Genomic DNA, 10,650 nt, shown 5'->3' with positions numbered 1-10,650 from the left:
TGGAGAAGACCTACTAAGGCAGTGGTCGGCAAACTCATTAGTCAACAGAGCCAAATATCAACAGTACAACGATTGAAATTTCTTTTGAGAGCCGAAAACCAACTTCTGCGCATGGGCCACGAAGTTTCAATCGCACTGTACGTGCGCGCCCGCACGTGGTATTTTGTGGAAGAGCCACACTCAAGGCGCCAAAGAGCCGCATGTGGCTCACGAGCCGCGTTTTGCCGACCACTGTACTAAGGGAAAAGAACAGGACCTGGGATTTTAGCTGAAAGTGGATGTGGAATCATAGACATTAGAGGAGGGGTGGTGTCTTCTATGTCCTTTTAGATGAGCTGTGTTACAGCATGATGCGGATGAAAATGATCTCGGAGAGAAGAGACAGTCATCAATGCAGGATCAATAGCATCGCTGTAGGAAAAATGCTTTGAGAAGATAAAAAAGAATGAGATCTGGAGTCCAAGACCTTAGACAGGAGTGTGGGCATGTCTCTCACTGTCATAGAGCAGAAGGCAGAGAATATGGCATGGGCGTGCCCAGGCTACTGAGCACCAGTCCCAGGCCAGCTCTCGCTAAAGAACAAACACAGCCCCTGCCTCGGGGATTTCCCCATCGAGCAGGAGCAACTGCCAAGTGAACAAACAACCATATTTCAGCACAACCAGAGCTGTGACGGGGTGGGCATTGGGGAAACACACAGGCTAAGGGGCAGGGAAGCTGCTGTTTGCTGAAATTGTGTGTCCCTGCCGAAATGCAAATGTCGAAGCACTACCTTCATTGTGATGGTATTTGGAGGTGGAGCCTTTGAGAGCTAATTAGGTTGAAATGAGGTCATGAGGGTTGGAAGCCTATGATAGGATGAATGTCCTTATAAGAGGGACGAAGGGAAGTGGGAGGAGGGGGAAAAGAGAGAGAGAGAGAGAGAGAGAGAGAGAGAGAGAGAGAGAGAGAGAGAGAATATCTCTTTCCATGCTCATGCTCCAAGGAAAGGCCATGTGAGCACACAGCACGCAAGTGGCCATTTGCAAGAAGGGAAGGGGGCTCAGGCCCTGCTGGCTCTAATCTCAGACTTCCAGCCCCAGAACTCTAAAGAATAAAAAAGTGTCTGTTGTTTGAGCCGCCCCTCTATGGTACTTTGTTAGAGCAGCCCAAGCTGACTAACACAGAAGAGTTCTGAGCTGACATCTGAACGATGAATAATACATAAGCTGGTAGAAGGAGGAAGGACTACTCTCCTCCCAGCAGAATGGCTAGAATGAAAAAGACTAACGATTCCAAGTGCTGACAAAAATGTGAAGCAGCTGGATTCACACGCTGCTGGTGGGAGTCTAAATTGGTACAAGCACTTTGGAAAACTGTCCATAAATTTCTTACAAGGTTAAACACAGACCTCCCCGGTAGCCCGGAAATTCCACTCCTAGGTTTACATCCCATACAAATGCCTCCATTTAATCCAACAGAAGCCATACACATGAATGTTTATAGCAGCTTTATTGGTTTTAGCCCTAAACTGGAAAAACTCTAAATATCCATCAACGGGAGAATGATAAGTAAGTGTGGTCGAGCCTCACAGTGGAACGCCACACAGCAATAAAGTGAGCACAAAGGCGTGGATTAATTTCACAGAAATGAGATGAGTGGAGCCAAAGTCCTGAAGAGGAGGTGTATGATTCCATTTCCATGAAGGTCAAAAACAAGCAAAACTAACTGGTGGTGATGGAAGTTGGAACAGTGCTTCTTTCCAGGTAGAGGGTATTGGCTGGGAAGGAACATGAGAGAGCTTTCTGGGGGAGCTGGAAATAGTCCACATCCTGAACTGTATGCATATTTAACACCCATTAAACTACATACTAAGATGTGTACATTTTACACACACAGAATGTATGTTATGCTTCCATTTTTTTTAAGTGTTTTTTTTTTTTTTAAGAGGGGAATGGGTTCCCTAGCCAGTTTGGTTCAGTGGATAGATCATCGGCCTGTGGACTGAAGGGTCCCTGGTTCAATTCCAGTCAAGAGCACATGCCTGAGTTGTGGGCTCGATCCCCAGTAGGGGGTGTGCAGGAGGCAGTCGGTCAATGATTCTTTCTCATCATTGATGTTTCTATCTCTCTCTCCCTCTCCCGTCCTCTCTGAAATCAATAAAAATAATAAATAATAAATAATCTATACTAATAAAAGGGTAATATGCTAATTAGACTGGGAGACCTTCAGACGTCCTTCCAGACAAAGCCATGGTGGTGGGGCCGAAGCAGATGTAGTTAGGGGCGACCAGGCCAGGAGAGGAGGGCAGTTGGGGGTGATCAGGCCAGTGGGGGGGGCAATTGGGGGCAATCAGGCAGGTGGGGGGGCAGTTGGGAGCGAGAAGGCCAGCAGGGGGGCAGTTGGGGGCAAGCAGGCTGGCAGGCAGAGTGGGTAGAGGCGATCAGGCAGGCAGGCAGGTGAGCAGTTAGGAGCCAATAGTCCCGGATTGCGAGAGGGTTGTCCCAGATTGGAGAGGGTGCAGGCTGGGCTGAGGGACAACCCCCGCCATGCACAAATTTCATGCTCCGGGCCACTAGTAAATAATAAAAGAGGGGAATGGGTAATGCATCTCAGGCAAAAAGGTAATCCAAAGACTAGATGAGAAAGACTAGTACATTCTCAGGTCTAACAACACTTTCATGTGGCTGAAACAGTGAAGCATGCAGACATGAGGCTGGTCAGCAAATGGGGGCCATGTCCTAAGAAGCCCAGTTGTCAAAGATCCAAATTTTGGATTTCTCTGTAGCTTTTTACAAAGTCCAATGGGCAAGCTTCTAAGCTCTGAGAGCTGCCAACCGGAAAGGCCCACTGAGTCAACCTCTTGGAGACAACCATCCCTTAAGGTGCACAGGGGAATAATGACAAGATTTAGGGTCCATGACATGGAGAGGAACGTGCTGGAGCCAATGACAGTCAGTGGATGGGGGAAGAGAGATGGGGAAAGGTGGCCCTCCCATTGTGCATTTATCCAGCAAGGGTGTCTGTCCATCCTAAGGCCAAGGGACAAGAGGACAGAAGAGAAGATGACCCCATGATTGGAAGCAGAGGGAGTTCAGTGGACATGGCAATGAATGTCTGCTCTTACCCCATTACTGGGGTCCCCTCTACACAGTACATAAAAACACAACCAGTTGCCCAGCCAGCATGGCTCAGTGGTTGAGTGTTGACCTATGAACCAGGAGATCATGGTTCGATTCCCGGTCAGGGCACATGCCCAGGTTGCAGACTCGATCCCCAGAGAGGTATGTGTAGGAGGCAGCCAATCAATGATTCTCTCTCATCATTGATGTTCCTATCTCTCTCTCCCTCTCCCTTCTCTCTAAAATCAATAAAAATATATTAAACACACACACACACACACACACACACACACACACACACACAACCAGCGTCTCCTCAACAGTCACTCTTTCCGCTCAGGCTGGCTCATGTCTTCATAACTGTGAAGTGGCATCCCAGCAGTTTTAATTAACAAGTCGTGTCTCTATCCCACTGTACATTTATTTAACGGCTCAGTGCGCCAACCAGGTGCCTTTAGGGAAGGAGGAGAATTTTTAAGAAGGTGGGAGGGGGTGAGGGGGAGCTGTTAAAGAGTGTCAAATGAACAGGTGCAAGCTTGTTAGTCACAGAGAATGCATAAATCTTTGAAATTAATTTCACCGATGGTTCATTTTTCATTAATGTTTTCCCGGCCAAAAAAAGACTAACACTCTATTCTCCTGCATCCGAGGGGACAAAGACACGTTCTTGGAGAGCGGACCAGACTCACACACTACACATTCATACCCAAGGCAGGACCCCAATCACCTCAGTGAGGACCCTTGGGAAGGAAGGTGGCTCAAGAAAGACCTTGGACCGGGAGCTAGAGATACAGGGGTAAGGCCGCTTCGGGCCACCTGCTAGCTGAGGAGAAAGAGCAGGTCATTGGCCCGTCTGATCCCCGGGTCCTCCCAACGGAGGGAAAGAGAAGATACATCGCGAGACTCTTGTAAATGTGAAATGAACCAAAGGTGAGCGGAAGAGCTTGCTTGGTAAACGAAGCACGGAACTCACACGTATTCATCAAGGTGTGGGTTTTTCACATGTTTCATTTCAACAGGTAATAAAAAATGACTCTGGCTAAAATTAGAGTAATTGTTCAAAAAGAAAGATGGAAATGTCATTCGGGGGATCCAAGGGCAGCGAGGAACTGGGGCAGCCTAAGTGCATTGATTGCTTCTTTTGTCCATTCGCCTGCCAGGTAATAAGTACTTTATGAGCTCCTGCCATGTTCCAGAGAGAACTTCAGGTGAAGCAAACAAGATCATTATAATTTCTGCCCACTCTGAACGTCCAGCCGGGTGGAGATTTTAGAGAAGTAAACAGGTTATTATAATCTTTCTTAGTAAATGTGATTGTGGGTAAATACAGGTGGGTGATAAGAGCACAGGAAGGAAACTCTGTATCAGTCATAACAAACCATCCAACAATCGGGTTCAAGTCCGGTCAAGGGCGTACCTGGGTTGCAGGCTCCCCATCCCCATTGGGGCACATGTGGGAGGCAACCTATTGATGTGGCTCTCTCACATGGATGTTTCTCTCTCTTGCTCTCCTCTCTCACTCTCCTACCTCCCTTCCACTCTCTCTCAAATCAATGGAAAACATATCCTCCAGCGAGGATTAACCAAAAAATTTTTAAAATAATAAAAAGATCATTGCCCAGTGGAAATTGGCTCACACATGCTTGCTCCATAATAAACTATTTACATGTCACTAATCTGTCCCACATCACCAGCTTTAAGTCCAAACTGAGGTTACAGTCCTTGTTAATATTCTAATTAAATTACTTGTGGAGCATAAATTGGTTTAACATTCTTGGAGGGCAATTTGATGGTACCTCCCCAAATTTGAAATCTGCTTACCTTTGAACTCAGGATTTCAACCTCCCTGAAGAATCCTTCAGAAATACTTGCACAAACACATAATAAAGATATGTGTTCATTCAAGAATCTTTGTTGCTGCATTGTATGGAAAAGAGCAAAAGAAATGGGACCAATTTGATGGCCAATTAGCAGGGGACCCGGTTACTAAGAATGAGGTGGGTATTGACTGTCTTATTTCAGGAAACCCCCAAGGCCATCATCTAGTGATAACACAGTCACCAAGCCACACAAACAGCACAGTGACATGTATATTTTAAAATGCACTGTCCAGCCCTAGCCAGTTTGGCTCAGTTGATATAGTGTCCGCCTGGGGACTAAAAGGTCCCAGGTTCGATTCTGGTCAAGGGCACATGCCCAGGTTGTGGGCTCCATCCCCAGTAGGGAGTGTGCAAGAGGCAGCCCATCAATGATTCTCTTTCATTATTGTTGTTTCTATCTCTCTCTCCCTTCCTCTCTGAAATCATTAAAAATATATTTTTAAAAAATAATAAATAAAATAAAAATGTACTGTCTATATCTCTTTATACCTATAGATATAGATATGGCTATACCTATATCTACATCTGTGTCCTTATCCAAAGCTATCTATATATATATATATATATATATATATATATATATATATATATGTATCTATGTCTATATCTAATCTATAGCTACATCTGTCTATAGCTGCAGATGACCTTGAATAATGTGGATTTGAACTTTGAAGGTTCACTATCCAGAGTTTTTTCAATAAATACTGTAAATGTATTTTCTCTCCTTTATGATTTTCTTTCTTTAATATATTTTTATTGATTTCAGAGAGGAAGGGAGAAAGAGATAGAAACAGCAATGATGAGAATCATTGATCGGCTGCCTCCTGCAGGCCCCCACCTGGGATCGAGACCACAACCCGGGCATGTGCCCTGGCCAGGAATCAAACCATGACCTCCTGGTTCATAGGTCAGCATTCAACCACTGAGCCACACCAGTCGGACCCTTATGATTTTTTTAATCACATTTTCTTTTCTCTAGCTTACTTTATTGTAAGAACACAGTATATAATACATATAACAGAAAATATGTGTTAATCGGTTGTTTATGTTATCAGTAAGGCTTCCAGTCAACAGTAGGCTACTAGTAATTGAGTTTTGGTAGAGAAAAAGTAACTGTGTAGAGTGTCAGGGCCCCTAACCTCCACATTGTTCAAGGGTCAACTGTATATCCATTGTCTGATAAAGGAAATATTATCAAGAAACAAGGGGGAGGGGAACTTCCTGTTTTTTTTTAAATATATATATTATTTATCTATATATATATATATTTTTTTTTTTTTTTATTAATTTCAGAGAGAAAGGGAGAGGGAGAGATAGAAACATCAATGATGAGAGGGAATCATTGATCAGCTGCCTCCTGCACACCCCCCTACTGGGGATCAAGCCGGAAACCGGGCATGTGCCCCAACCAGGAATTGAACTATGACCTTCTGATTCATAGGTCAACGCTCAAACACTGAGCCACACTGGCCAGGGTCACTTTTGACTCAACATTTCTGTGCTGGAGTTTTTCACATACCTGCATATTACCAATGTAATTTTCAGAATTCCACAGGGAAGGCGACGGCCCACCAGCCCACACGCTGAGGGCTCAGTAGGGACATAACGTGACCTTTCTGCACACGAGAGGTTGTGATGGAGGTCTTTCCAGTACACAGTGCACACGCACACACATGCACACACGTGCACAAATGCACATGGGAGGTCAAGACTTGTCTCAGAAGCAGACTCCGAGAAGGAAATTCAAGTGCCAGTTGCTTCCGGGGTTAGGACGTCCGTGTCTTTTGAAAGGGACACAATTCACGTCATAAATCCCGCATATAAATCCTGCGAGCCACGCGCAGGCCGGCAGGGAGAGCCCCGCCCTGGGGCCAAGGGGCAGGCGCAGGGCACCAACCGCATCTCCGCGCCTCGGAGCCTGTGATGCGCCTTCCCCGGGCTGCTCCTCCAATGCAGGGCAAATTGAGTGAAAGCTGAGGCGGCCATCAGTGCCTCCAGCAGGACTCAAAGAGTAAGTCCTGCCTCCAAACCAAAGCCCAGGGTTCGCTGGGGCCACGGCCCTGGCCTGCGCGGCTGCCAGCTGGTCATGGTGCGGGCGAGCAGCGGCCTAGCGGGCAAAGCCTCCGGATGGCCCTTCAAATCATTTCATTAAAAGTTGCAGGGAAGTCTGTGGCTGATTCCGAGTCGTGCCGGGAAGGCCATTAGGTTAATCAAAACGCGAGGACAGCTCACCATCTTCTCTTAATTAACAAAGTGGGTCTCACCGCTGACTCAGCAAAACCCAGAGCTGGCCAGTGACCCTCGGGGCAGTCAGTGCCCAGGGCACCCTTCCAGCGCTGACAGCCAATGAGGACTTAAAGGAGGCCTGGGCGCTGGCAGGAGGTTTGTTCTCACTGTGGGTGAACTGGAAGAGCTCCAAGCCCGCTCTTTAACCACCCAAATACCTGCCCTCCTTGAATATGTGTTTCTCTGTCTTCCTGAGCTAAAATGTAAGCTCCACGGGGTAACCGCCCATCCTAGTCCACAGGGGACTGAGGAGTGTCCTGGGACAATGGAGCTTCAGTGCTGAAACCAAGACGGTCCAGGCAAACCGGACATCTGGTCACTCTAGCTGCATGAAAGCCAAGATTTGGTCTCTCTTGTTTCTGGCTGTATACCCAGGGCTACAATGCCTGATGCACAGCAGACCTTAAATAAATACTAATTGAATGAAAACATGAATGAACAAATGAATGAGTGGGTGAGAATATAAATGAAGAAGTTAATGAATGAATGAGTTTGTCCCTCTCTCCAATTCCACAAGGTAACTAATTCAAACAGCCTGGAGTATATTCTTCCGTTCTTTGTGTGTTTTGTGTGTGTGTGTTTTTGTTGTTGTTGTTGTTTTTTGTATGTTTTTATTATTGATTTTTAGAGAGAGAGGAGGAGAGAGGGAGAAAGAGAATGAAACATCAATGAGAGAAACATGGATCAGCTGCCTTCTGCACACCCCCTACTGGGAATCGAGCCTGCAACCTGGGCATGTGCCCTGACAGGGAGTCCAGCCAGCGACCCTCAGTACATGGAACGACGCTCAACCAACCAAGCTACACCAGCCAGGGCCCTTGCTTTGTTTTATGCACACACACACACACACACACACACACACACACACATAATATGGAGACTCAGTGTCAAAAAAAGAGAAGAATCATGTTACAGACATGAGCCAACAATTGCTTTTTTACTTAGCAATATATAGTTTTTCTCATAAATATAGAGCTATCCAATTCTTTTTAATGGTTCATGTTGTGCCATAATACCGAATATGCTTCAATTTATCCTATTATTCACCTATTGGCAAAGTTATGTTTCCAATTATTTCCAGGGCAAACAGCACACCAGTAAATATCTTTGCACACATATCCTAACATGCTGGCCATGTTGTTTGTATCAGAACAGATTCCTAAGGGTCAGGGGGACTGTGTGTCTTTAACTTAAATAGACAGGGTGGCCTGTGTTAAGACAAAGCAAAGGTCACCCTAGCTGGCCCAGCAAGACAGTCAGGTAAGAGATCCAGTAGCTAAGCATCTCGGATGCCCACTTCCCCAGCTCTCTCCCAGAGATGGGTAGACCCTAGGGGTTGCTTATTCCCTGAGGATGCAAAGAAAAATATGTGGGGTTTTTCAGAGCAGGACAACCCCGCAGTCCAAGAAAAGGGAGCAGGAAAGGGGAGCTATCGTGTGCTGAACCCCAGCTGGATGCCAGGTATTGTTCTAGATCTATCATTTGTTCCAGCTTTCAACAATTCTTGCCGGGCCAGCGTGGCTCATTCGGGTAGTTCAGCATCAACCTATGAACCAGGGGTTACGGTTCAATTCCTAGTCTGAGCACATGCCAGTGCTATGGGCTCGCCAAGCAGGAGGCATATGATCAATGGTTCCCTCTCATCATTGATATCTCTCTCTCTCTCTCTCTCTCTCTCTCTCTCTCTCTCTCTCTCTCTCTCTCTTTCTCTCTCTGAAAGCAAAAAAAAAAAAATTTTTTTAAGAAAAAATAAATAAATAAATAATTTTTTTTTTTAAAAGAAAAAAAAATAAATTCTTCAAGAGAGGAAACATTATCTCAATTCTACAAAAGAAGGCCTGTGGGTCAGAGAGGTGACTTGCATTGCCCAGGGTCAAACAGCTAGTAAGTGATAAAGCTGGGATTTGAACTTGGGTCTAGCTAACCCCAAAGCCACTTTACACTACATCAGTGGGCTTGACCTCGGCTATATTGGAATCACCTCGCAAGTTTCAAAAACCCACAGATGCTGGTCCCAACCCCAGAGGGCCTGACGTAACTGGTCTGGGGCGTGGTCCCCTCCTCAGGGCCTGAAAAAGACAAGTGATTCCAATGTGCAGCCAAGACTGGAAACCACTAAGGACACTAACGAGTCTCCCACTTGAGCATCATCAGAGTCACCAGGAGAAGTTGTTAGAGGCCCTTTGCTGGCCCCGCCTGCAGTGTTGACTCAGGGGGCCTTGGCTGGGAACCCAGAACGTGCGTTTCTAAGCAGCTCCCAGTGATGCTGGCACTGCTGGCCTGGGGTCCATGCTTTGTAGACACTGCCCTACACAGTGGACCTATCACTGATGTTTCTACCTGTTTCCCAGGTGGGGACACAAAGAATCATGGAGTAGACCACCTTCATCAAGACAAGGGCAGGTAGCGCTGGCCAGTGGATAGAGCGTCAGTCCTCAGACTGAAGGGTCACAGGTTCAATTCGGGTCAAGGGCACGTACCTGGGTTGCAGGCTCGATCCCTGGCCCTGGGCTGCAGGCAGGAGGCAACCAATCGATGTGTCTCTCTCACATCGATGTGTCTCTCTCTCTCTCTCTGTCTCTCCCCCTCACTTCCACTCTCTCTAAAAATCAACAGAAAAATCCTCGGGTGAGGATTGATAAATAAATAAATAAAATCAAGGGCAGACACCCATGGGAAGCAGTCAGATGGTCTTGCTTCACAGCTTATTTGAGGTTTTAAAGGGTAAAAGAGTGTCATCTATGGGTCCTTAGTGTCCAAGCCCAAACCCATCTGACCATTTGTTTTCTGCCTGGTATTTGTCATGTGTTTAAGGGGCTTGCCTTTAATTAAAGAAAGCCCCATTAATCCATCCATAAACACATGCATGCTAGCCAAAAGGAGTGATCAGGGAACACACTGAAACCAGGATGACAGCCACCTGCAACATGGCTGCATTTTCATTGTCTCCCATCTGGGGGGAAGGGGGCTGCTCCTTCCGAGCTCCCAGCTGCTGCCAGCTAGCTTCGGGCAGCTCATCCCGTGCCTCCCTCTGAAAAAAATGCCTAGACTCAATAGGCAGAAAAAGACAATTGGAGGTCATCTGGACCATCTCCCGAATCTCCCATCTCCAGGCAGAGCGCAGCTGATGACTTCCCCACTGCAGACACCCAGAGGAAAGTGGTCCCTCAGCGCCCCCTGCTGGCTAAATTGGGAATGGCTGAGAAGCCAGTGCTGCCAGAGTTAGAATTTCCGAGGTCTCTGTACCCTTGGGTTTTCAGCGTTTCCTGAATTTGTAAGATGCAAATTCCCCTGAAAGGGGCTTCAGTCTTTCCAAAACCACCTCGAGTATCTGCAACATGCCTACCCGTTCATATGCATATTCCTACCTAATTTCCACAATT

Source organism: Eptesicus fuscus, chromosome 4, assembly GCF_027574615.1.
Source record: "Eptesicus fuscus isolate TK198812 chromosome 4, DD_ASM_mEF_20220401, whole genome shotgun sequence".
NCBI lineage: Eukaryota > Metazoa > Chordata > Mammalia > Chiroptera > Vespertilionidae > Eptesicus > Eptesicus fuscus.
Note: the sequence above shows the minus strand (reverse complement) of the source record.